Here is a 27,848-nt window from a genome sequence, read left to right as displayed (position 1 = left end):
CGCTTGCCGCCGCCCCCATTGGCCCGGGACGGCGAACCGCGGCCAGTGGGGGCCGCGATCAGCCGAACCTGCCGCGTCAGCAGGTAAATAAACTGGCCCGGCCCGCTAGGGTGCTTACCCTGGTGAGCCGCGTGCCGAACGTTGCCGACCCCTGCCTTAGAGATATGTGTTAATGAAGCTGTAGCTCACAGAGGGCAAATAGTACTTAACTTGGCTTACCCATTGTATTAATAAATGGATAAACCAATTAAACAAAACAAATGTGGAAATGTAGAAAACAGGCATGGGAGAATCAAGATGGCTGTCCCTTATCAAAGAGGTCTCAGAGAAGAGGTTCTGATTTAATTATGATTTAAATTGTGAACCTGCCATAGAACAGAAAAGAGGTCAATTTTAATCTCTCAGCTGCTCTTCAATTATGCTGCCATTTGTACTCCCTCCTTCCAATTACACAAAGGGCTCATCTTCTTCCTAAATCTTCAGAATTCCATGGTCTACTGGCCAAAAAATTCCCGAGTACTTTGATGGAGGTATAGTCACATGACTCCCATTAATGTTTTGAAAATGTAAGTAGTTTTTTCAATGCTGAAAATTGCTTCTTGGAGCACACATTTTGTCTGGTAGCCGTGAAGTGACATTTATAAAACTTTTGTCCTTTTCCACTCCTTTGCACTCTTCCTTTCTCTTGCTATAACCAAATTGATTGTCTAGGAGAAGGTCCGCAAAATCAGTTATGACAGTATAGTCTCACCCATTGCTATTATAAAAAGGGAGCAATTACCCTTAGTTGCCTTACGTTTAATGGCATTTTTTAAAGCTTTCTTATGTAGGTATCACATCATTGTAGTGCTAAACCTGTTCTGGCCTTTTTTCACATTTTAAATGTATGTGATTATACAGAATGTACAACTCAGGAAGGTAATCTGTCATGTAGCTTTGTGTGAACTACAAATTAGTACAGTGTAGTTGGTTGGATAGCCAATGTGGTGCATAAAATAAACAGTGTGTGAAAAATACAGCTCAAGAATGGGGTGTGAGAAGAAAAAAGAATTGGGCGATAATAGGATCAGATTACAATATCTGCTATAAAAGCAGAAACAGTTCACAGGGGTAAGAAACCAAGTAATGGAACAAAAGGAGATAGAGATTATTGAATTAAGTGGATAGAGAATGTGTAGCAGGAAAGAGAAATTAAATTTCAAGGCTATGGAAATCAAAGGGTGAAAGATAAGAGGAACAATGGAAGATCAAGGATATTTCTTTTTTGATAATCAGAAGAATGTGCCTAAAACACATTAATCTTTCATGACCTTGGCAAGGAGAATACTAAGAATACCATGTTTCAGTACAGTACAGAGGTACTCCCATAGCTCTCCTATCATCATTCAGCCATTGGGCGGAAGGAGGGCTGCCACAGTGAAAGGCAGGTTCAGATCCTCACAGTGAGTGAAGCACACCGAATATGAATGGTGCAGCTTGGATTAGAGTAATCAGTTACCTAGTTTTGTGCACATCCCAGGTGGTTGTGCTACATTTGAGTTCATCAATCAATATATATCAGCACTTCACTCCACTGTTTAGTGTCTGCTCTGGGCTTTGCAGCTACTGTGCTCCGCAATTCAGCATGCAGGCACCAATTTGCAGAGAGGAAACTCATTTTTCCCTTTCCCAGGGAGTGTACCTGTAAGAGAAAGGAGTCTTGATTTGTGAAAGACCACAGTAGATAACACTGTTGTGATTTCTTATCTTTTAGTCTTCCATTTTCAAGTTACTCTTCAGTTAATAGCTTCTATGGATCTGACAGTTTCATGACAAGGAAGGGAGGAGTGCACAGACATTGCATGAGTAACTTGTATGGCAAGCTGTAAGCCTTCTTAGTGATCCTGTAAAATAGAATCTCTGAATAAATAACAAATACCGTTAGTGGTCTCCTTCCACATTTGATTTAAGCTACCTTTGAAGATCAGTGGTTTGAGCATGGGCCTGCTAAACCCAATGTTGTGAGTTCAATCCTTAAGGGGGCCATTTGGGGATTTAGTTGGGGATTGGTCCTTCTTTGAGCAGGGGGTTGGACTAGATGATCTCCTGAGGTCCCTTCCAACCCTGATGTTCTATGATTCTATCAGTCCATTTTACTTTGAATATTCTATGCAGACACCTGCATTAAAAGTTGTTCAGTTTGCATTGGATGGACCTATTCTATGATTCTATGAGGTATGGCAATTTCGCTGCAGCTCTTCTCTGTTGCTCAGAAATTCCTGCTCTGTGCTGCTGAGTGCATGGTCTATCTCTAATTAAGGAGCTCCGTAAGGTGTTAGATCAGAGTATGGTCATAGCGTGGTGCACAGCAGGGAGATGTTAAGGTTGCTGGACCACTTGATAAGGCCAGCTGCTATTTCTGAAAGGGGAAGGAGAACACGCCTTACTTCCTTCCTCCAAACATATCTTACTGCTTCCAGGTGGGGAGAGAAACACTACAAGCAGCCTATTAAAGCTAGGCAGCCTGGGACAGAAATTAAAAGGCAGGGAGCTAGGGGAGCATGACGAATTTGTGAATTACATTATCTATGAACTACATGTCTATGCAACTTATTCAAATCCATTTAAGGAATTCAGCATCAAAACAGCCCTAATCTTAATCAGTTATTTTAAAATATATTCAAAAAATTTCATTTATATCTCTTTATATTTGTATGTACACCTTAGATCGACAGTTTCTTAAATGCATCACAATGAAAAGAAAAGAAACCGCAAGAAGTAGTCATTTCTCTGTTTGAGTCTGGGATAGATTTCATTTACATAGGATTATTCAGCTGCTGTATTAACTATGCTGTATGCTCTTAAATTTAAAAACCCAACATAGTTAAGTTCTTAGAATTTGTCTGTTCCAAATCAATTAATTATCTGTACTAGCAGCACCTAATTTTGAATGATTGTCAAGAGAATTAAGTAGCTAGTTGAAGCAATATTTCATGTGTATGTCTCATACATGATTAATTTACTATAATAGTCTAAAAAAGGAAAGAGGTTGATTTCCTGTTAGGCTAATAAGTCTTATTACCATTAATAAGGAAGACAGAAAAGTACAGTAGTCACTGATTTTACTGCAAATTAACTAGATATGCCTCTAGACAATGACATTTAATAATCTTTTTTTTTCTTGAATGATGGCTTGACCTATGAAACACATTGAGGTCTTTAAAGTCTCTCTATTTTACTCTGGAAACTGAAATCGATTCCTTTTAGTTATGCTTCTTCTGTAGTTAAGCAGATTCTAAAGCTGATGGTGTAATAAGGGGCTTCAGGGTCAGGCACATGTAGAGAATTTTGGAATAAAGCTCTTTCAATTAGTTGTTTGGAGAAAAAATAACTATTATCCTTCAGAATATGTTGTTTTCCCATGCCAACACTTGAAATAATTCATAGATCTAAATTTAAATGCATTTGGCTTGAACCATAATTCTGGTTCCAAACACCTCTGCATTTTTATAAAGTATGTAATCTAAATACAAATAGGGATCACCCAGGGAACCCTGAAAATATTGTGGTAACACTATTTGGCCACCTTAATGCAATTGCTAAGTTTAAAAGTAACCACTGGATAGTCAGGACACGTCTTCACTACCCGCCGGATCGGCGGGTAGCAATCGATCTATTGGGGATCGACTTATCGTGTCTAGTGAAGACACGATAAAATCGATCCCCGAAGGCTCTTCCGTCGACTCTGGAAATCCACCGCGGCAAGAGGCGGAAGCGGAGTTGACGGCGGCGCGGCAGCGGTCAACTTGCCGCCGTCCTCACAGCCAGGTAAGTCGCTATTCACGTAGCTGAAGTTGCGTATCTTAGGTCGACAGCCCCCCCCCCCCCCCCCGTAGTGTAGACCTAGCCTAATAGAAAGTCTTGACTTTAATAGGTATAAGACCATTGAAGCCAATGGAGTTATATGGAAAATAAATTTGGCCTAATAGGGTGAACTTGAGAAATGTAAGGAAACTGTAAATTAAAATTATTTTTTTCAGTAACTCACCTCACTATACCTAGATTTTGCAGTGATCTCAGTACAATACATTATTCTACAGTTTCCTTAAATAGTTACTTTGGTTGACAATTTTACATCAGTTAGCAAGTATTAAGTTGTCTGTGTGATGTTAACTTATATTTATTCAGACTCCGTTCAAGTTGATGCCAACACAAATACTTTCAATTGATGGCTCTGTGCACATGGAAGCAGTTTTTTGAAAAGATTACAAAGTAAAAAGCAGTGAGATGACAGAAACCTATTTTTGCTGACAGTTTCTCAAGACCATATTCTTTGGTATGAAGTATTTAATGGGTTCAAACTAGAAGAATATAGGTAAGTTCTAATATTAAGCTCACAAAATCAGACATGTTCAGTTTACCAATTGTGCCATGTATTGTTGTCATCTCTGGTGAAAATGTGATTTTATTTACTAATATATCTGCTACTGTAACTTCTTTTAGACTTTTTCTATGGCAGACAGTACTGGAATTAAAAAACAGATATTAAAGTTTGGGTGAATACTTCCCCAAAATTCTACAAATACTTCAAAAATTTAAATTAATTTATTTGACAGTTTGACCCTCTTTTGTGTTGTTTTCCTGCAAGTAACCATTGTTAAACTTTGACATAGTGACTAAGTTCCACTGGCAGAGATATTAATGGAATCTGAATTTTAAGTTAATATTGACAAATTTAATTCTCACTTTTCGTGAGCAGTCACACAAAACATTCTGATACTGAGAAACTGATAAGTTTATCCAGTGATGGACAGAGACTTAACTGTATGATTTAGATAGCCAACTAGACAGTTTTAATTTCAAATATCCATGATGAGTGATCACAAAGTTGCTGTATACCGAGACTGTTTATTCGCATTAATTGATGTATAGTTTCCAAGAATAAATAAATTTCAGACAATTATGATCTGTTCAAGGGCAATTAATGAACAGGAAAAGAAGCAAAATTCTCTGAATAAATTATTTATTAAGAATTATTCATTGAGATCTAGTAATACAGGATGACTGATGGGAAAAGATGTTCAGTGTAACCAGGATGATTCATGTGAAGATATTCTGCATTACTATATACGTTAGTTTTAAGAGTCCACTTCTACCATGAAGCTTCTTAGCCTTATCTTCCCATTAAAAATATCTCCACATGTTCCTGCTTTTAAACTTGTGCCACTGTGACATACCAGAGTGCAGTCCAGATCACTGAGGGCTTATGTCACCCTATGTGGCAACCTTGGGTGCCTTACAATACCTTTCTGATAGTAGCTCCCACCTGGGCCACTCACAAACAGCCTTCCAGCGTGCAAGTCACACTCTTTGAGTGTCTGTGTAACTGCAGCCTGCCATCCACACTTGCCACCCACACTCTGGCTCTCGTCATCCTTGGTTGTACGTTAGGATGACCCCAACACACTCCCAGTCCTGGATTTTCCCTCAGAAATGTATATCTTGTACTGCCAAATCCTATCCTTGACAGTCCAAATATATATATATTAAGTCTGTTATTCCTTTAAGGGAATAATATACACTAGCTTGTTATCTTAAATAGCATTAACTTAAACGTGCTGGATTAGATAAAACAATAAAAGAATTTATTAACTATCAAGAGATAGATTTTAAGTGAGTACAGGCAATGAGGCATAGAAGTCAGAAATGGTTACAAGAAAATAAAGATAAAATGCTTTCTAATGCCTAGCTTAACAAATTGTATTAGATTCCAAGAAAAGTGTCTCGACAGACGCTTCCAACAGCATTACTGACCAAACTTTTGAATCAGGACACCGCCCCCAGAGTCCAACAGCTGTTTCCTTTTTCTTCTGAGATGCAGAGAACGAGATGGGCTGGGAGAGAAAGAGAAGTATTTTGGGGTGTTTGCCCCTTCTTTTGATAGTTTCAGTCCCTCTTTGAAAAGCATTTCCAGATGAGAACCAAGAGACGGTTCTTCTGGTGTTTCAGTTCTTCTGCTGTTTCTTTGATAAGAAGTAGATCTCTGTGTCCCTCCCACACTTTCTTACCAGAGAATGGCCACTTGATAGGTGATGGCCCATCAGCTTTGTTGACACTTGGCTAGGGCATCAGCTGCTTCCCCTTTTTCTTTAAGAAACTGGCTTAGCCACTCCCCAGACTTCTCTGGGAAACACACTTCAGTCATGATTTAAGTATATGTTCATAACTTTGCACCTAATATTGCTACATGCATTTTACCATGATATTACTGATGAGCAAAATGAGTTTTCAAATGATACCTCACAAGGCAGACTTTGTGCAAAGATTATTACAATAATACAAAGGGTGTGAACACAGCGGTAATTGTGTCACACCATATACCGTATTAATGAAATATAGGTTGTAAGCCCCTTGACTTTGGCCAAGATTTTCAGAAGTGACGACTGATTTTTGGGTGCCTAGCTTGAGACACAACGAAAGGGACCTGATCTTCAGAAAATGCTGAGCACTCTCTCACTGAAAATCAGGTCCCTTTAAGGTGTCTCAGTTTGGGCACCCAAAATTATTCTGCAGCTTCTAAAATCGTGGCCCTTGGCTCTTTGTGTTCTGTAAAGCACTTTGTGTGCTTACTATTAGAGCATTTTATAAATTTATTAAAAGATGATAATCAATGCACCTTGTTGAGATAACTGATAGCTCTCAATAAGTTTTAAGAGAAAGTAACCACATTTTTAATATAACTGTTGCCCCATTTTTTGTTTCATGTGACAAAAGCCTATAGATGCCATTTTATAGAGCATATTGACGTATCAGTAGTCAATGTAACCCTTTGGCCTTTGCTGCCCCAGTTTGCCTCTGTTATGTAATTAATAGCTTATCAGGAATATGCAAATCATGTAGCAAAAACTAATTCTATTCTATTCAAGGGGAGAGACTTACTTACTCCATGGGAACACGTGAAACTTGCTAGTGCTACCTATTGATGAAAAGTGGAAATGCACATAATTCTTGCTAATTCGAATATACCCAAACGGGAAAGTGATTGGCGGGGTGGGGGGAGTAACTGTAGTTTACTTAGGCTCTAGTCTGGATATGCATTTGTCAAATTAGCATAATGTGCAAAACTTTGGGTAAAGAGAGGAGTTTAAAAGTAACAGTAAAGATTACTTTCCATTGTAAAATGGGACTTCATTTTGAAACTATGCTTAACACTTTGAAGCAATGTCTAGATTTCTAGAGCAAACTGATTCATTCTTGAGGGGCTTTGAGAAGCAGCCCGTGGACGTGTGACTCTGGCTTTGTTATTTGACAGTTTCCATTTTGACTGGGTTTGTTTTTTATTCAAGAAAATTTTTTATGCCTGTGATGGTAATGCTGGAATCTTCGTAAAGGACTCATGACTCTTGTTCTGATATTTTGTGGCAGTCCTGTGCAGATTTTGAGAATTGTTAACGGGGACCACGAACTAACCAAATAAACAACAACAACAAAAACATATAGAATAGATTCCCTACTCTGGTGTTACATGTTATGTCAATTTGGAATTTATTTAACTGAAAAAATGAGCCTGATATTAATCTCACATTGGCATTACACAGTAACTCCACTGACCTCAGTGAAATTATTCCTGATTACCATTGGTGTGAGATAAAAATTGGGCCTAGTATTTTCCCTTTAAGTACCACTTACAATTTAAAGAAGTCAGTATGTACACTAAAGGTATACCTTACTTAAATATTTGAGTTAGTTTGTTTGTTATAAAATATTAAACGCACAGAAGAAGTTTCAGAGTAGCAGCCACGTTAGTCTGTATCCGCAAAAAGAACAGGAGAACTTGTGGCACCTTAGAGACGAACAAATTTATTTGAGCATCAGCTTTCGTGGGCTACAGCCCACTTCATCGGATGCATAGAATGGAACATATATTGAGGAGATATATATACACATACAGAGAGCATGAAAAGGTGGGAGTTGTCTTAGCAACTCTGAGAGGCCAATTAAGTAAGAGAAAAAACAATTACAAACATTGAATCTATCCCCCCATGTAAGTGTTCTCACACTTCTTATCAAACTGTCTGTACTGGGCTAACCTGATTATCACTTCAAACGTTTTTTCTCTTACTTAATTGGCCTCTCAGAGTTGCTAAGACAACTCCCATCTTTTCATGCTCATGTTTTTTATTTCTCACTGCCATTCCACTCATCAATATCAACAAGCCGATTCTTATTTGAATATCAATACAAAGAATAAATATTTTATCATTTAATAACTGACAAATTATTGTAACTTCTTAAAAAAAAGATACTATTGTATCAATAGTCCTCCACTGCTGGCAGCCCATACTAAGATAGGAAAGATGTTACTGTTCTCTGCTCTCTCATTTATCTCATGAACATTTCATATTGTTTCATTGTCTAGCCCTATTGCTTGAATATAATTCTTTCCCAATTTCCATAAACAAATAAGATTTTTTATTAGGCCATTTGAAAGATGCCTAATAATTTAGCTTCTAATGTACAAGATCTCTCATTCAGTGGAGTCATTAGTCAACAATGAAGCAATTATTTAATTTGCATGGATAAATGAGATTACATAATATTTACATAACTAATAGATATAAAAGAAAATCATTTCATGACAGAAATATTATGGGTTTGATAGTGATAAGGAACACAAACATATTTGGATTTTTGTAAAACACCAAGTACATAATTAAAGTACTTACAAGCCTGAAGGTGAGATTGTTGCTTGAGACCTAACATATTTACCATTGATGTAATCAATACTTAATTGAATAACATTTAATAACATTGCATTAATATATGACCTTTTCTCTCTATGCCTTATCTTTTAGTGGTTAATTATAAAGTGGCAACTTGAAATGTATACTCCAAATACAAAGAACCATGTTTGAATAAGAAGACTGTTAGAGCTGTGTAGAAGCCTTTGCTTCTGTGCACCTGCTATTTTCTACTCACAGGTAGCCTTTGAACATGCATATTAAGTAAAAAAGCAGTTAAGTCCATTATTGGAAAGTTCAAATGCCATTGGCCCATGTTAGAGCAGGTTTTTATACAGATAAGCAATTGTGTGGTCAAAACTGGGGAAACAAATTTGGAGGTAGTCTTTGAAAATGTGGTCCTTAAATGTTCAAGGAATTTTCATAACGTAACTGATCAAAATGTTACAGGCATCCATGATGTATTGCTATTCCAGCCTAGCAGTTACTCTTTATTTAATAATTATACTTTGCACTCACTTTCCATCCAAGGACCTATAAGGCCTTCTTAAACAATAATGAAATAAGCCTTAATGAAATTTCCTCTGCAAGGAAAAACTGAGGCACAGATGGCTTCTCTGATGCCTATGGTATAGGTGGAAATCAAACACACATCTTACCTCTTAGTCCTGTGCATTAACAATGAGAAGAGCATTGCCTAGGGGAAAGAAACACTGTTGTTGTTGGGTTTTTTAATGATTTAACAGGGCATACCACTATGTTGTATGATAACAAGGCTACACAGGTACAATTTATATAAACATATTCAGAGGGCATCCAATTGATTAATATTAGATTTTTAAAAACCTGGTGTCATTCAACACTTTGCAAGCTTCACAAACTTAAATTTTCAAAGATTTAGTGACAACCCATGGTTAAGACTTTCAAATTTGAGTATATTCAATTAGGCATTTTAATCCATATTTAAGATCTTTTATCTTCACAGGTGTCAAGCAGGTTCTGTGAGCAAGCTTTATTACAGCCTGGGATAAATACGATAAAATCACACTGGACTGACTAACCATTCCCCCTGAAATTAGGGTGGGTAGTTAAAACAGGAAACCACTTGGGGCAAAGATGGAGGATAAATCACAAACAGTTAATCCCTGGCACTTAATGTGCCTTAGTTGTCTATTTCGTTAGAAAGTGATGCATTGTTTCCAACAAGGGTATGCTTATCTGTGTAATTAAGTTTTGGCAGATTCACTTTCCAAACTGCCAGCAGCTCTGCTTTTTGTGGAAGCAGTCTGGATCTCTGGTCTATTATGTTTCCTGCTATGCCAAATATCTGTTCAGAATAAACAGTTGTTGGCAGGCAACATAACAATTCAAGAGCTGAAATGATAAGGTCAAGCCGACAGACTTGTTTTTCCTTTCCAATATTCTAATGGACAAGTCTTATTAACCTTAAATGGCTCATTGAGGTGGTAGTACACTATTATAGGCATAGATTGCTCTGCCTGTGAATGGCATTACAACAATCTGAGCCACATTTCTCAAAAGGTTGATGCCTGTGATACCTTCAGTCACAGAATTGCTGTTGCCACTGCTGTGAAACCCTGGAGTACAACAAGGAAGTAAAAGTTGCTGGAGCAGCTGCCTATGCTCTGCCAATTGCTATTCTAGCTTTTTTATGCTCAAATTTATCTGTGTATCATTTCACAGAGTGTGTGGGATACATAAGCCTTGAACTTTTGATCTATTAGCACTGCAAGCACCTAATGTATCCCTTGTCTGAACCGTTCTGCAGGCACTTGCTGCTTCACATATATTTAACTTACCTAAACATTCTTTTGTAATAAGTATTTTATCTTCAGTTCTATGATCTCACTTGGGAAGGGGGACCCAGCAGACAGATTTCTTGTGGAGATCTCAAGTGTCATACATCAGATTCCGGTTAGTTGGTGGGCAATGTGGGAATAATATGGGCTCTGAATCTGATATTTAGGGTGTCAGTAGAACAAAAAGATACCTTGAGTGAATATTGTACCGTGGTTCTGCATGCTGAAGGAACAACCAGATACTGGAAATTTTTGCTCTGGATTATGGCATAAATGTTATCATGTCCATTATTTGCCTCTACATGTACAAGATTCCTTAGTTACATAAATTATACCTGTAACTGAAGCCACAACTTTGTCAATTTTTTTGGCATGAATCACATAATGTATAGTCCCATAGTGTATACTGCGGGCTGATGTCTAGGCCTTTCTCATATACCACAGAACTTGATATTTGTTTTGTCAAGCACATTGCTAAAATTGTCTTTTCATTTGTCTGCTCAGATTGTAGATTTCTTATTAAAAGTATAGTTGCCAGCTTACTTCTGCTTCCATTACCTATATTAGTATTATTTGCTGAACACAGGTAGCATGCATAGGTAAGTATAAGACACAAAGGAAATGTATGGTTCCTGCCCTGAAGAAGTTGTAAATATTATCTTTGGTACTACCGGTAATACTGATATTAGCCACTTTCTTTTTCCAAACCCCAAAACATCTGGGTTTCCAGTTTTCTGACAAAAAAAAAAAAAAATCTTTAAAGGAAAGCAGACACTTTCCACAAACATTTATATAACTGAAAAAAAAAAAAAACAATTTTCCAACAAACAGAAAAGCCAGCCTTTCCGAAACCACCACAGTCACGAGGATATCCTAGAAAATGCATCCCCACAACTACTGAAAGCCCAGAGAGTAGATAGGTGCTCTTGAAGATAGATTCAATGTATGGCTTGCTAGCAGCAAGTTTCATCTGGCAGGAAAGAATATGTAACAAAGGACATGTGCTGTTTGTATAGCATAGAGAGACAGATTGGGAGCTGTCCCTCACTCTCCAGAAGTGGTCAAAATAGTTTATGTATCCGTTGGACGTAGCAATTGCACATAGTTTTGGAGAGCACTATTATTTAATGGCATAATATTTTTTTAGTTTAAAAAGTCAAGACAATGAAAGAAACCTCTAATTTCAGTGGAGTGAGTGAAATGTTTTCCATTGACTATAGAATAAACAAACTTACTAGTTAGTTTTTCATATGGAACTCAGTCTCCAGTGTCTTAAGATGCATCCTTTACTAGAGGGAATCAGCACAACTTCTGATCTAATTGACTTGTGTTCCCCACAAAAGCGTACTTGGCCAGAAGTGATCCAGCATTCTGTGTGTTTCTGATGGATGGCAGATGTTTTTTGAAACACATTTTAAAACTCAGGATCACTTAATAAATATATTCCTGCCATGCACACATGTGGTTACGAAATGGACAACTTGTTTAATGTTTACAGAAAACTGGTATTTATTGGTAATTCTGTGGTACTCATCACTGTAGTATCTAACTACCCCACAAACATTAATGATTAAGTCGCAAAACAGTATTATCTTTATTGTATACAAGAGGAATGTAGTAACTTGACCAAAGTTGCACAAGAAGTCAGTGACAGAATAGAAACCACATCTCTCAAGTCCTGATCCCTTTACCTTAAACCAGTGTTTCCCAGTGGTGGGTCCTGACCCACCTGTATGTTGCAGGAAGGTTCTAGTTAGATCATGATATCCAGGGCCAGATTAAGCAGTCACTGGGCCCAGGCCTATGCAAACATATATCTCTCCTGGCCCAGTGCAGTAGGGAAGCCCCAAAGGAAATGGAGATTGGGAGAGCATGCTCACCTCACACTCATTTCTCAACGGTGGCTCCTGTTCCACGGGTCCAGCTCCACATGCCAAGCATTGTGACCTAGTGCACAGGGTCACAGCACCACTCAGGTTTGGCCCGGCCAGCCCTCCGTTATGACACCACTTACTTAAATTTTCCCCCTGCCCCATATGTCCCCTGTGCACCGGGCTGGGATTAGGGTTGCAGTGTTGGGACGGTGGATATATGTAATGATGGGGTGCAAAAAAAAAAAAAAGAAAAAATGCAGTTGGTGGATTGCTTTGAGAACCACTCCCTTAACCTAATCATCCTTCCTGTGTAGGATAACTTAATGGATCTTCCAGACACAGATCAGATGACAAAAAACTAATCTGTAGCATATCTCAGTGTAAGGAGGTGGTGTGGTTCCCTGCCGCCCTGGAGAGGGATGAGCTCCGCCAGACGCTGGAGTGGGCAGAGCCAGAGCACTCCCAGCCCACCCCCCAGAGGGTCAGAGGCTGGACAGGAAGTATAAGAGCCCAACCTCATAGCTCACTCGGGAGGCAGCCGCTGAAGAGGCCAGCTCCTGCTAGGGGGACTACAGCAACCAGCAGCGGACCTGGAGACTGGCCTGACTGGCCGATACTCAACGTGGACCAGCATGTGGGAGAGTTGCTGAGCCTACCCCTCACCAGCTACCCCGAGGATCCAGTGGTGATCAACCCCCCTGAGGACCCCACCTTGACTCAGGTACCTCCAGAGGGGGATTTGGGAAGTAGCCTGGGGGCAGCCGACCTGAGTCTGGCTGCAACACAGCCAGAACCTATGTCAGTGTGTTGCGGCCAGGATCCCCACTGACAGCAACAGGCCTTAGGCTGCTGCTAGGGCCCTGGACTGGGATGCAATGGAGTGGGAGGGCCTGCGTCCCCCCCCGCCACCCAACGCATGGGTGGCAGTCTCCCCCTCTCCCAGGCTGCTCGGAGCCTGAAGCCTGGGTATGCTATTTACCTGTGTTTGCTCAGCCCCTGCCTGAGGGCCTGAGCCTTGAACTCACTGCTGCCCCACCCTGACCCAGGGCCTGGGCTTATCAACTGCTGATTGTTCCCTGTGTTTGCTCAGCCCCCGCCTAAGGGCCTAAGCTGTGACTCTTTGCTGCCCCGCCCTGACCCAGGGCCTGGGCTTGTTATCTGCTCATTGTAACCTGTGTGTGTTCAGCCCTCTGCCAGACAGCTTGAGCCAGGACTCCCATGGCCCAACTGATTCCCCAAGGGGCTGTGCAAGGACTAAAGGAGGCGGTGTGGTTCCCCGCTGCCCCTGAGAGGGACGAACCCCAACGAACCCTCTCTACACTCAGTCTCTCTCAAAGTACAATCTCTGACATTCAAGTAGGTGTATTAATTGTCAGCGATAAGGGCAAATTGCATTTCTTTTTTCAATAACACTGTTGGTCAGAGACCGTGACCATTGTTAAAAAGAGATCTCCAAAAATGAGTACATTCAGTTACAAATGGAATAGTTCACAAAGTTCAATAGCTTTTTCAATCAGAATTTTTTTTTGGAGGGGGAAAACTTTAACCATGATTCCAGGGCTACTTTCTATTGCATCAATAGTCCACAGTCACTTAAAAACTAGCCCAATCTATTTATTTAAACTTTTTTAAATTAATAGATTGGTCTATACCTTTAAAAATAATCACTATCAAGTATAAATAAATGATGGATGTTAGCAGCATAGATCTATAACAAACAAAGGTTGGCAGCCAAATCTTACAAATTGTTCAGATTGGCTTGGATTTCTGTTCACTGAAGAGTTTATACAATAGTTATGATAAATACAAAGGATTAAGTTGGAAGGAGGTTTCTGGTGTGTTGCTGTAAGGATTTCAGAGAGTAACCAACACTTCAATGAAATTCATGGATGGTACTCACGTTTGAGAGACTGTCACCCTCAGAAATATTAAAGAGTAAGTACAGCAGGAGCTAAGATTACTTCCCAACTGGAAAAGAAGGACATACAGCACCGTAGACACACAGTTCTAAAATGGTTGCTTGAGGGGAGCAGTTGCTTATATCTGCACATATAAAGGACCAGCAGCTCCTCAAATGGTATTCTGTGGGAAAGGTCCTAGAAAAGTGCAACCCTGGGGCGATTTGGTAAGATCAAGGCATTCACAGAGGATTCAACATTTGTGTGTAACATCCTATATGGACCTACCTGGTAATTTGATCCAAAGCCCATTGTAAGCAAAGGAAAGATGCTCACAGAGAATTTGAGACTAAATAGCAGAATAAATGGCCACACTGGGGTACTGCCATTCGCTAAAAAAATTAGAACATTGGAAAAAATGGGAAAGTTTTAAGTATAATTTAAACAATATTTGTTGTGTGAGAGCACATGCTTGTTTCTTCACAGCAAGGAAGGATTACAGGTGGTCATTCGTCAGCCCTGTTCTTGCAGCCTGAAACTTCCAAAGCTCAGCTGTCTGTCAGGATAATTATCCCCTGAATATGCCTGGGGCAGCAGCCCCCTTCCCTGCCTGAGCAGCCCTGTGTCTACTTGTGCATTCATATTTGCTAAGCAAAGAATAGGCCAGGCAAGGGAGGAGGGAGAGGAACAAACGGCGTCACTCCCAACTGGTGGAATGAAACTCGGGAGGATGAGGGGAGTCCCCCCTGCCCCTCCTAAATGGTGTCTCTGGTGCATCTATGCAGAATGTCTGTTAGGCTGGGCTAGAAGTAAGGGTTGCCTTTTAGGGTTGCCACTCTGAGGTACAAAAAAGGGACATATCTCAGCTGATGAAGGGGAGCATAAAAAGAGGAGGGAATAGACGATGGCTCCCAGGAGTGGGAGCAGGGCCCCAATGAGCAGGAAGAGCAGCCACCATAGTGAAGAACAAGGTGCATTGTGGCTGCTGCCTTGAGCTCTTTTCCCTGCCCTCAGTGACTTGTTGGTCAGGTAGGAAGCAGCAGCTACTTCATGGAGCCTGCCAGGGGGCCACAGAGCAGATGAGAGGGATAATTAACACCTGTAATTAACAGAAAAGCAGCATAAAAAGTAAAAACATTAATTTCTGAAATGGCCTCATGGTACGACTGCTCCCATCATCATCTCACTGTCAGTCTGCCAACCTCAAATGGAACTGCAGAGCTCTTCAGAATTTTAGGGTCATATTTGATAATTCTTTAGGTGTTTCTGAGCATGTTGTCTCACTACTTTGCTCTTGGTTAACTTTTGTAGCGAAGAAGCCAACCATAACATTTGTGGCAACTACTTTATACACAACAAGCAAATCACTAACTACCTGAGATTTTCCTCCATAGGAATGTTAATGAAAAATTTTCCACTGTGTGGGTTTACACCTTTTTTCTGAAGCATTTCGTATTGGCCACTCTTAAAGGCAGAATTATCTTTGCTAGTACAAGGCTCACGCTCAGAACCCTGGCTAGTTGTACTGATCCACTCTTGATAATCCACTGTGCATAGTGATTGTCATCCATGAAAATAGCTGAAGTACTCTTTTTTCCCCTCTGCCCCTTTTCCTGTGTTTCAGTCTAAGCATGTATTGATGAACTGTTGCCATATTCCTGGAGTTGTTCCTTTGTTTGGGAGCTTGTTTGTTTGTTTGTTTGTTTGTTTAATCTGAGCAAATGATCCAAATGAATTGCCAATGATTTCTCCAAAGCATAGATGTGGTATGCTACATGTGGGAGACTTGATAGTACAAGACAGCATAGCAGCAATTGAGTTGTAAATATTTGCCTTTTCCAGTCACCCAGCCAGACTTCATTGACCATCATCTGCTCTCTCAAAATCTGTGACTGTTAACCAGGGCCCTATGTGTAATACAGCCATACAGATGGCTACATAGTTGCCCTTTTATTCTAAAGTTGTTGCTTAATTATGCTTCAGAATCAAAAGCTTCCAGTGCCTGGGTAGGCAAACAACCTGACACAATAGCTCTGAGTAAAGTATCTATTTAACCCATTCATCCCAATGGGGTGTCAACTCTGAAGCCAATAGATAGTTCAAACGTGAAACTTGACTTGACCACTCTAGCAGAAACATTCAGACAACGTGATTATCTGCTATTATCGGATAGACTGGCATACACAGAGGAATGGTGTGGCTGGTTGTTGAGTTGATGGGATAGAATACAAGTCTTTATGCCTTCCTAACCCCAAATTTAAAATTACCTTTACCTTTGGCAAAAATGGGTGTGGCAAAAGATATGTATGAAGCGACTCCTTTCCAGTACCAAACATCTCACTGCCACCTGGATGCTGAAATTCCAAATGGTCTTCTAAATTTACCAGAGTGCCAAAGTCCTCACCAGTCAAAATGCCAGGTTTCCCATAATTTCTACACTGCAGTTTTCACATGTTCACTTCTAAAACCTGAGATAAATTTTCATACTTGATTGAGTAAAAACCTCCATTTTTTTTAAATTTAGCTGTCACTGCCACAGAATTTCCTATTTTATACAGTACCCCTGTCATAACTATAAAGGGAAGGGTAACAGCTCTCCTGTGTACAGTACTATAAAATCGCTCCTGGCCAGAGACTCCAAAATCCTTTGACCTGTAAAGGGTTAAGAAGCTCAGGTAACCTGGCTGACACCTGACCCAAAGGACCAATAAGGAGACAAGATACTTTCAAATCTGCGGGGGGGAGGGGAAGGCTTTTGTTTGTGCTCTTTGTTTTGGGGGTTGTTCGCTCTTGGGACTGAGAGGGACCAGACATCAATCCAGGTTCTCCACATCTTTCTAACAAGTCTCTCATATTTCAAACTTGTAAGTAAACAGCCAGGCAAGGCGTCTTAGTTTTACTTTGTTTTCTCAACTTGTAAATGTACCTTTTACTAGAGTGTTTATCTCTGTTTGCTGTACTTTGAGCCTGAGGCTAGAGGGGAATCCTCTGAGCTCTTTAAGTTTGATTACCCTGTAAAGTTATTTTCCATCCTGATTTTACAGAGATGATTTTTACCTTTTTCTTTAATTAAAAGCCTTCTTTTTAAGAACCTGATTGATTTTTCCTTGTTTTTAGATCCAAGGGGGTTGGATCTGTATTCACCAGGAGTTGGTGGGAGGAAGAAGGGGGGGGGCTAATTTCTCCTTGTTTTAAGATCCAAGGGGGTTGGAACTGTATTCACCAGGAGTTGGTGGAAGGAAGGAGGGGGGATGGTTAATTTCTCCTTGTTTTAAGATCCAAGGGGTTTGGATCTGTATTCACCAGGGAATTGGTGAATGTCTCTCAAGGCTACCCAGGGAAGGGAATCAGCTTTGGGATGGTGGCAGCGGACCAGATCTAAGCTGGTAGTTAAGCTTAGAAGTTTTCATGCAGGCCCCCACATTTGTACCCTAAAGTTCAAAGTGGGGAAGCAGCCTTGACAACCCCATATTCACCACTTTTATATCTTTATGATATATGTTGCAAAAAGTTTGTCTTGTGAGGTATCATTTGGAAACTCATAATCTGCTGAACATCATTATTCTGTGAATATATATATAACAATACTGTGTGTAAAGCTATGAGGTTTTACTATCTGTTTATTATTGAAATACACCGCTACCCCGATATAACGTGACCCGATATAACACAAATTTGGATATAACGTGGTAAAGCAGTGCTCCGGGGGGGGGGCTGCACACTCCAGTGGATCAAAGCAAGTTCGATATAATGCGGTTTCACCTATAACACGGTAAGATTTTTTGGCTCCCGAGGACAGCGTTATATCGGGGTAGAGGTGTATGTTGTAATTTTGGGGACTACCCACTGACTAGCTCCTCAGAGACAGCGAAGGATTGACAACAGGTGTTAAAAAGCTATTATCTGCTGAAAAAACCCTTTGCCACCAGTGGAAACTGTAAACAAAAAATGTACATGTCATCTCTGAGATGGCTCAAGCTTCACGTATACAGAAGGTGTAAGAAAGTGAGTCACAATTTACCTGAAAGGCGTTTCAAATTTCATGTATATAGGAGACTATTTTGTCTACACCCCAGCTGCGGGTAATCCTTAAAGAGGGGGGAAAGGTATAAGAATCGAAAACTCACAAATTGCCTCTTCTCCCCCATCTCTACTCACTGCAGCAAGATTGTTTGAAAGACATAAGATGCATCATTGAACGGGGGGGAGTGGTCCTGGTCTGGGTTTTTTTCCAGCTAGTACAGACTGATAAAAGCTTTTGGGTGAGAGAAATCTTTTTGTTTTTAAGCTTATGGGTCTTGGTAAAGTTTAGAAATTAGCTTGCGTGTTTATCTTTTTATTTCTTTTGTAACCAATTCTGACTTATATGTCTTATCACTTAGAATAACTTAAAATATATCGTTTTCTAGTTAATGAACTTGTTTTTTTCCATTTTGTCTAAACCAGTGTGTTTCATTGAACTGTTTGGGAAATATCTACTCCGGTCAAGAGGGCTGGTGCATATGTATTACCCTTTGTTGGAATGATGGACTAATTATGAGCTTGTACCATCCAGCAAGCTACTCAACAGTACAGGATGCACATTTCTGGGGGGGCAAAGTTGGGACTGAGGGATATGCAGGGGTCGTCCTGTATCTATTCATGGATGGTTGGGCAAAGCACACATGTATTCAGCTGAGAGTGACTTTACATGCTGATGACTGTGATTGGATGGGTTTGCTGCTAACTAGCAAAGTAGCGTAAAAGGTATCCCAGGCTGGAGAGTTAAGGGGACACAGCAGTCCAACTTGCACCGTGGGGAATGTCAAATATTAAAGTGCTTAGGGCCAGGACCATCCTATCAACCACAGGAAGTCAATGGTGGAGGTGGGGAAACTGAAGGGGACAAGGGGATTAGAGAGTAATCAAACCAGAGAACATAAGGGGCCTATAGAAACCCCAAGTCTCTGCACCTTAGGAGTTTAATATAAGTAACAATTATACCTAGCTCTTATATAGCACCTTCACCTATAGATTCCCTAAGTAATTTTAAAAAGGAAGAAAATACCATTATCACCATTTTATAAATAGAAAAGTTACAGTGAGCTTGTCCAAGGTGTCACAACAGGTAAGGAGAGTCAGGGATAGAAGTCTCCTGAATCCCAGACCAGTAACCTATCTATTGATAGATAGATCTTTCCCCTCTTCACTTCATGCACTTCAGCTAGCAGTGGACATTGGGGCAGTGAATCACACATTGCTGTAAATGCGGACGAGGACTTTTGATTGAAGGGAGTACAACATTCATCCGAAATACCTGGCATGTTATTTACTCATAGACTTTAAGGTCAGAAAGAAACATAATGATCATCTAATCCGATCTCCTGCACATTGCAGGCCACAGAACCTCACCGACCCACTACTGTAATAGACCCATAACCTCTGGATGAGTTACTGAAGTCCTCAAATCACAATTTAAAGACTTAAAGAAACCGTACACAAAAAGTAATTATCAATGATTCACTGTCAGACTGGTAGGATGTATCTAGTGGCATCTTGTAGGGGTCTGTTCTCGGTCTGGTACTGTTCAATATTTTCATTAATGACTTGGATAATGGAGAGGCATGTATGCTTAATGAATTTGTGAATGACACCAAGCTGGGTTGGGTTTACTAGTTCTTTGGAGGTAGACTAATATCATTCTGGGATGTATTGACAGGAATGTTGTATCTAAGACATTAAAGGTAAATGTTTCCCTCTACTTCGCACTGTTGAGCCCTCAGATGGAGTACTGTGTCCAGTTTTGGGTCTCACACTTTTAAAAAGTTGTGGACCTATCAGAGAGTCTCCAGAGAAGAGAAAAAAAAAAGTTTAGAAAGCATGACAAATGAGGAAAGATTAAGAAAATCCACAAACATCTGGACATGTTTAGTCTTGAGAAAAGATGACATGGGGTGGGGAGAGAGACTAATAGCCTTCAAATATGTTAAGGGCTGTTATAAAGAGGGCAGAGATCAATGGTTCTCCTTGTCTACTGAATATAAGACAAGAAGTAATCTGCTTAAGTTGCTGAAAGGGAGATTTAGGTTAGATGGTAAAAAATTTCTAACTATAATGATAAGTACTGGAATAGGTTACCAAGGTGAAATCCCCATTATTGGAGGTTTTAAAGAATAGGTTTGACAAACATCTGTCAGGGATCATCTAGATATGCTTGGTCCTGTCTCAACATGGGGAAGTGGACTCAATGACCTCTGGCAGTCCTATCTAGCCCTACATTTCTATGATTCTATGCCCCACAGGAGGACAATGGGCCCTGGCTGGTAACTCTGGTTGATACAGTGTGTAAATTGAAAATGTTAGGAGAAGCACAATCAGAGTAACTGTGAAACAGTAGGAAATTAATGAGGAGAACATGTTGTCATGGTGTAAACTGCCTACAGCAGCTCTTAATCTGACTGTATATGTTGGAAGATTGTGGGTCTGGAAATGCCTTTGTAAGCAAGAGGATTGGGAATGTTTTCCATTGTCCTAGAGACAAGGTGTGGCTTCTCTAATATCATGGGACCAACACAGCTACAACAACATTCTGTTGTCCTAGTCATGTGTAGAGAGCCATAGATAATTGAGAGAGAGACCTGTTGATAGCCCCGACAGTCATATTGTATTTGATAATGTCACCAGGCCTACGTGGGTCATAACTGAGAATACCAAATTCAGGACAAACTGCTGAGAGATAGGGCAGACACACCCCAAAACTGGTGGTTATTCTCCCATAAGATATACCAGACCATCAACAAAACTAAACTTCTGTCTGACCACACTGGTTAACAAGAAGTCAGAAATGCAGCCTCCTTAGGTATTGCAGTCCTGGATTCAACACCCAGCTACTAGACTGAATGATAGCTCAGTGGTTTGAGCATTGGCCTGTTAAACCCAGGGTTGTGAGTTTAATCCTTGAGGGGGCCACTTAGGGATCTGGGGCAAAATCAGTACTTTGTCCTGCTAGTGAAGGCAAGGGGCTGGACTCAATGACCTTTCAAGGTCCCTTTCAGTTCTAGGGAATAGGATATCTCCTTTAATTTATGAGTTGTTATTTAAAACCGTATTCATCAACCAAAGGGTTCTTTTGATCCCAAAGGACCAGCCACATACCCAGATCAATGTACAACTCAGATCTTACCCATTAATCATGTGGTTGCCAATCCTTTAGTATCTAATATCTAAAGGTTGATTTATAAAAAGAAAGGTGAGAGTTAAAATTGGTTAAAGGAATCAAATACATACACTAATTGTAAAGTTCTTGGATCAGGCTTGTAGCAGTGATGGAATAAATTGCTGGCTTGTTAAGTCTCTGGTAGCTTCCAAATCACTGGAAAGTCCTCAGTCCCTTGGTTAGAATGCTCCCATTAGTATAAATCCATAGTCCAGAGATCAGAGTAGAAAAGAGGCCAAATGAAGATGTTTCCAGGGTCTTTAATAGTTTCTGCCATGTAGAGGGAAACCCATTGTTTCAAACAAAGCCCTCCTCACAGCTTGTGGAAAAATACAGGTAACAAGATGGAGTTTAGTGTCACATGGCCTCATCACATGGCTTTGCATGCTCCACTGAGTCACAGCAGGGGCCATCACCCATACTCTAATTAGAACATTCTCATAAAAGTCCATTGCGTGTGGATGGGCATCTTCCATGGTCCATAGTGAGTTACGTGTTCCTTGATGGGCCATTAAATTTCAATAGTCCCTTCACGATGTGCAGGCTAAATACCTTGTGAGTGTTACCACATGAGCAAATACATTTGAAATACAGGTACATTGTCAATATTCATAACTTCTGATACAAAAAGGACACATACATACAAATCGGATAATCATATGTAGCAAATCATAACTTTTCCATAGACACCTTACATTACATATGTTGTACAAGATTTGTTGCAATTATATAATAGTGGTAGCAACAATGATCTACATGGTCATATTTTAATCAGATAATGTCACAGATACAATTGTGGAAAACCATAACAATATGTTTTGCAATGAATGCCATGAGGTAAGTTCTTGCAAATTTACATATTCTTGACTTTGTTATTAAAAAGGTGCAGGGTAGGATTTTCAAAACCACTTTTCTTTCCCATTGACTTCAAAATCACATTTTCATACTATTAGCAGTGAGAGGCAGTAGCCTATAAATGGGTCTTTTTTGAAAAATAAAATATATTGTGATATATTGGAAAAAAACCCTTAAATTATAGAGTTAATACAAACTCAGTGTGATAAAGGATTCATAAGCTTTCAGGCATCTCTAGAGAACAAGTTCCAGACTGCTCGTGAGTTCAATATATGAAATGGATATTGTATAGACACTTTTATTTATTGCCCAATGGTTCTATCAAAACCTTTCATAGTGAATTTCCTAACATGTTAGCTGGTGGTAAAGTTCAGAAAACAATATATAATAGCTTCTGCTTAATATTTTAGAGCTCAGCATATTTTAAATATAAATCAAAGGCTTTCTTAATTTTGACAATGATAAAGCAAAACTTCTCATTACACTAATGAGAGAAAGAAAATCAGGATTTGGGAGATTATGATGAATAAATGAGCCAACTTGTAAATTCTATCTAGGAACATTTTAAATTACTAAAGTGCAGCCTGACTGCACACTGACTAATAACAATCTGACTGTAAAATATTGCTCAAAGGAATCAATGAGAGATTTATGATATCCAATTTTTTGGCAATTAGGTATACATATGCAAATAAATGGGTTAGTGATACAGTTCGAGAACTATGTCCCCAAACAAAAATACAATATTTTTAAATAAGTTAAATTCATTTAAAAGAAATGCTGGGTTGTTCTATACTGCAGTATGACCTATTTCCACAGGAAAAAGAACATTAGCTACACAAAGAAAATATATGCAAATACTGCATTTCTGTCAGGATGTGGCAGAAGCAAATATTTGTGAAGAACAATATGTCTGTGGGTGCTACCATAATATGATTAGCACAAAAACGTTGATTGAATGCTTTGCACAGTATCCCACCATTTCAAGTCATTCATGACCCCACAGAATGTGACCACTGAAAATGTTTTGCCAGGTGTCATCAACTTTTTTACATCACTTTGTAAAACACTTAGCAGTCCAAGTTATCTCATATTCCAAAGATAAGAAAAGTAGGCATTAAAGACACTCCTGTTGTGTGATGACTACTGGTAAAAGTTGAAGTTAAATGGTGACCACTGTATTTTATCAGTGCTATCATAATTTTATTTTAATATTTATTAATTTGCAGGCCAATATTTCAAGATCTTACTCAGGCAAAGCCCTTGTTGAAATAAATGAGTTCTGCCAGAGTAAGAGATGAGTTTAAAAAAAAAAGTAAGGTGTACAGAATTTGGACTATTATTTTTCAGTGTATTGTGCAGTAGAGTAAATCTACATTGCTTTCATCATCAATTTGGGTCTGAGCAGAGAGGCTTCTAGGGTTACTTGGCCCTTCAACTGGTAAGATTTATGGGCAGCATGTGATCACGTAATTAAAGACTGTATAATAATGCATATGCACAAAGGGGGCAAATTAGGGTTGCACAGACAAACTTAATGTATGACTTTTCTTAAATTTTGAGTGGCCTTACTTTGCAATTGGAGTGTTCTTTTAATGCAGTATTTGTGCATGGATTAAATAGCAATTTGTATTCATTTCACTAACAAAATACTTCTTCAGCTAGGAGGCTGTGACAAATTGGGAATATGTCTGTGAAACATGTTTGGTGAACCCCATTTTGTTACTGGGGCTGGGCTTTGTATTGTATCTTCCTTTGTGAATTAGACCATTCATTTTTGTAGCAGAGGCTTGCCACCTAGTGGAAAGACTATGTATGAGAAGCTATTAGAGAGACAGGGTGGGTCAGGTAATATTTGGACCAACTTCTGTTGGGGAGGGAGACAAGCTTTTGAGCTACACAGAGCTCTTCAGAAGCTATGATAGAGCAATCAACACTGAATGACTGTTCTACTGGAAAACTGGACTTTCTGCTGGTAGGACAATTGACTTTGAATTTCTCGCTAAACAGAAACTGGTGGGTGATGGACTGGAGCATGGAATTCCTTCTGTAGAAACATGTGCAAAGAAGGGGAACCGAGACTGTTTTAAAAGAGGGGTATTTTTCTAAGCAAAAGGTTCAGACCACCATGACATGCAAGAAGACCAGGCCCAAGAGGCAGGGAAGGCTCTAAAAAACCCAGGACACAGGAAAGGTGAGATCAGACCAGGGTGGTTGTGTTCAGGATTTTTCATAGATCTGTAACTCTTTAGGGCTTGCAAAAGTGTCTGTGGCTATAAAATTACTTTGCTAAGCCTGGGTTCCTCGCTTTCCTGCCCATTTTGCTGAAAAGTTTAACTAGAAACCACAACTAGGGGGACTCTGGGGGGAACTTCTGAGCTACTGAGGGTTCAGGAGGGCTGTAGCACAAGTTTTGGGGTCTGAGTCTGCCACACCCTTTCCCAGGAAGGGTGTCCAACACAGTGTTTGCACCTGGTAGTGTACCTGCGAGACCCAGGGATAGGAGCAATGACCAGTCACAGCCTAGTAGCAGGAGCTGGGTTTAGAAGCAAATGGGCCTGGGACTGGGGTTCATATACAACAGAAATGGGGACTGAGTCAGGTTGTAACAGAAGCCATTCAAAATTTCATTGTTGCATATTAGTTTTCTGTGTGTTCTGTTCAAGATCAGTAAGGGATACTTGATAAGCTCTGTTTGCCTTAGTGTTGTGGTTGAACGTCTGGTCTGCTTTACCAAATAGCAAGGTAAATAACCACAAGCCAAAAAAAAAAAAAATCTATATACTGCTCGAGTAGAATAACCTGTTTATTGATATCAAAGATAATGTTTTTATATACTTTCCAGCACTGATTTTCCAGTCATGATCGATAGTGCTTTTTAAAGCCATTTTATGACCTGGATACCAATACAGCTCAGAGGACCTAACAGGAGATGATGCATTTTTCTAATTTCCTTTTAACAGTGGGAAATCAATAGTGAGTGATTAAAAGAGGAAAGTAGGAGTAACTAAGAGGAAGTGAGCTGAAAATCAGCTGTTCAATGACAAGGATGCCCCATAGTTTAGCCCCGGGATCGCCAACCTTTGGCATGAGGCTTGTCAGGGAAATTCGCTGGCGGGCCGGGCCGGTTTGTTTACCTGCTGTGTCCGCAGGTTCAGCCAATCGCAGCTCCCACTGGCCGCGGTTCTCCATTCTAGGCCCATGGGGTCTGTGGGAAGTGGCAGCCAGTACATTCCTCGGCCTGCGCCACTTCCCACAGCCCCCTTTGGCCTGGAGCAGCGAACCACAGCCAGTGGGAGCTGTGCTCGGCCGAACCTGTGGACGCTGCAGGTAAACAAACCAGCCCGGCCCGGCAGCGGATTTTCCTGATGGGCTGCATGCCAAATGTTGCCGATCCCTGGTTTAGCCTATGCTTCAGATATTTACCCCTACCAGGCATATTTTTATCCCAGGAGGAGTATAGCAATAAAAATGATTTGCAGACCTTTAATTAGCTTGTGTTTTTAAGTTCAATGGAGACTCAGGTGTGGTATGCCTACATGTGTCATAGTTGGGATGATGATTGCACTGCCTCACCCTCAAGAACTACTCCAGCCTCTGCCCCCCTTGAGCAGACACTGCATTACCTTTGTTGCTTTTCTGAGAATAAGAAAGGCAAGAGGAAGACCCCTTTTGAAGACAACAAATCTATGCAATCTTTGAAAGCAAAGGCAGCATAGATTGCCCTACCAACTGTAGGGAGTGGGGAAGTTCAGGTTCTGTGGAATCTTAACTACTCAGCAAACCTGCAGGGGTTGATGCACTTCCAAAGCCTTTGAAACCTGTCATAAAAATGTCCTGTTCTTTTAGTCCATGTGAACTGAACCCTGCAGGATTCACCTACCTATACTCAATGAATTTCCATTTTACCTTTCAACTTCTAGACAGAGAAAAAATGACACCCTAGTAACCCAAAAGCTCTACTATAGTTCCACAAAAAAAAAAAAAAAAAAAAAAAAAAGATATTTCTTATGTTCCAAGAACTGCTAAATGATTCTTTCATCTGTTGTTCATTAGGGTGTAGTAAAAATAATGCTAAGTCTAAGAAAGAAAATTATTTAATTTGAATATCATACATTTGTGTCCATCTCTATTTATATAATTACTCATATTACTGCTATACTTATTTTAGTACACAAATTGTAATAAATTAAAAGGAATTAACTTTTATCATTTTATAATCTCGCCAACAGGAAGTCTGTGTGAATGTTAATAATATTTGATGAATCAGGGTAGATAAAATATACTGATAGCTGTACACTGAAGATAGCTCAGTATACTCACTTAATTCCTACTTTCTTATTAGCTTGATATCTTTGTGAATTCTAGTTTTTGCAAAGAATTGTCGTAACTGATTATTGCTGCCTCATTCTTAGCCATGATTTGTGCTGATTGATAATAAATTAGTACAGTATCATACAGCTGTTGCTTACCTTGCTCTGTCTTTTTGACTAGCGTTTATTAAAAAACAAAATCAGTACAAAGGACTCTTTACAGTTCTGTACATGCCACAGTGTTATTGCTATTTGGTGTTAAACAGGTTGAGTTGTCATCTGCTCTGAAGAGAATCTACACAAACTTCATCTGATTTTTCAAAGGTATTGAGCACCTGCAGCTTCCTTTAACTTCAGTGGGAGTTGTGGTCACTTGAGCACTTCTGGAAACCAGTCCCCAGCTGTTTTGAGTCCAAACATGCATTCCACTTCTAAGGAGCTATACAGTTGACTTAACAAAAACATAAACCTCAGCTGAAGCTTTCTACCAAAACTTGGCTCTTCTTAGCACTCCCTTGCAAACTTCTTCCTAACCCCGAGTTTCTTTCCCTATAGCAAGACACTCCTAGGGTGGAGACAATGAGCTACATACATGTGCCATGAGTCCGCAGAGCTTCAGCATCTATATGTGTGGTTCTCATACCTGCCAGCAGGGGGGAGAATAAAAGAATCTCTCCACCCCAGCCAAAACCCATTTTGAAAGCAAAAAGCTTCACTCTAATACTAAAATACAGTTTTACGTGATGAGAAAATAGGGCCAATTCTATCTTGCTTTTCTCTTATACATAGTTTCACCAAAGTATGTCAGATAGTTGATTTTGTTGCAGCTTGGTGAGTTTAAGTATGTTGCTGGGCTTGTCATTTTTGTATTGACTGTCTATTTAGGAATGTCAACTCTTTATATAGATACAGAAATTAAAATATTTGATAAAATTTGGACATTTTAAATTTCAGCAATTTTTAAATTAATTTGATCCCCAAAGAGCAGTCCCAAGAATACAGAAAATGGCTGAATGATGATCAGGAAAGGCTTTCTTGTCTGCATGTTGAGAGCTTGCTATATAAAGCTTTAGTGACCTAAATAGTCTGTTTTCCAATTAGTAGTAACATGTGAAGCTATAATTATGCTTACAAAGTATTATACCTTAGAAATCATGAGATTCTGATTGTATT

The sequence above is a fragment of the Emys orbicularis genome, chromosome 2 (assembly GCF_028017835.1).
Source record: "Emys orbicularis isolate rEmyOrb1 chromosome 2, rEmyOrb1.hap1, whole genome shotgun sequence".
In the NCBI taxonomy this organism is placed as follows: Eukaryota; Metazoa; Chordata; order Testudines; family Emydidae; genus Emys; species Emys orbicularis.
Note: the sequence above shows the minus strand (reverse complement) of the source record.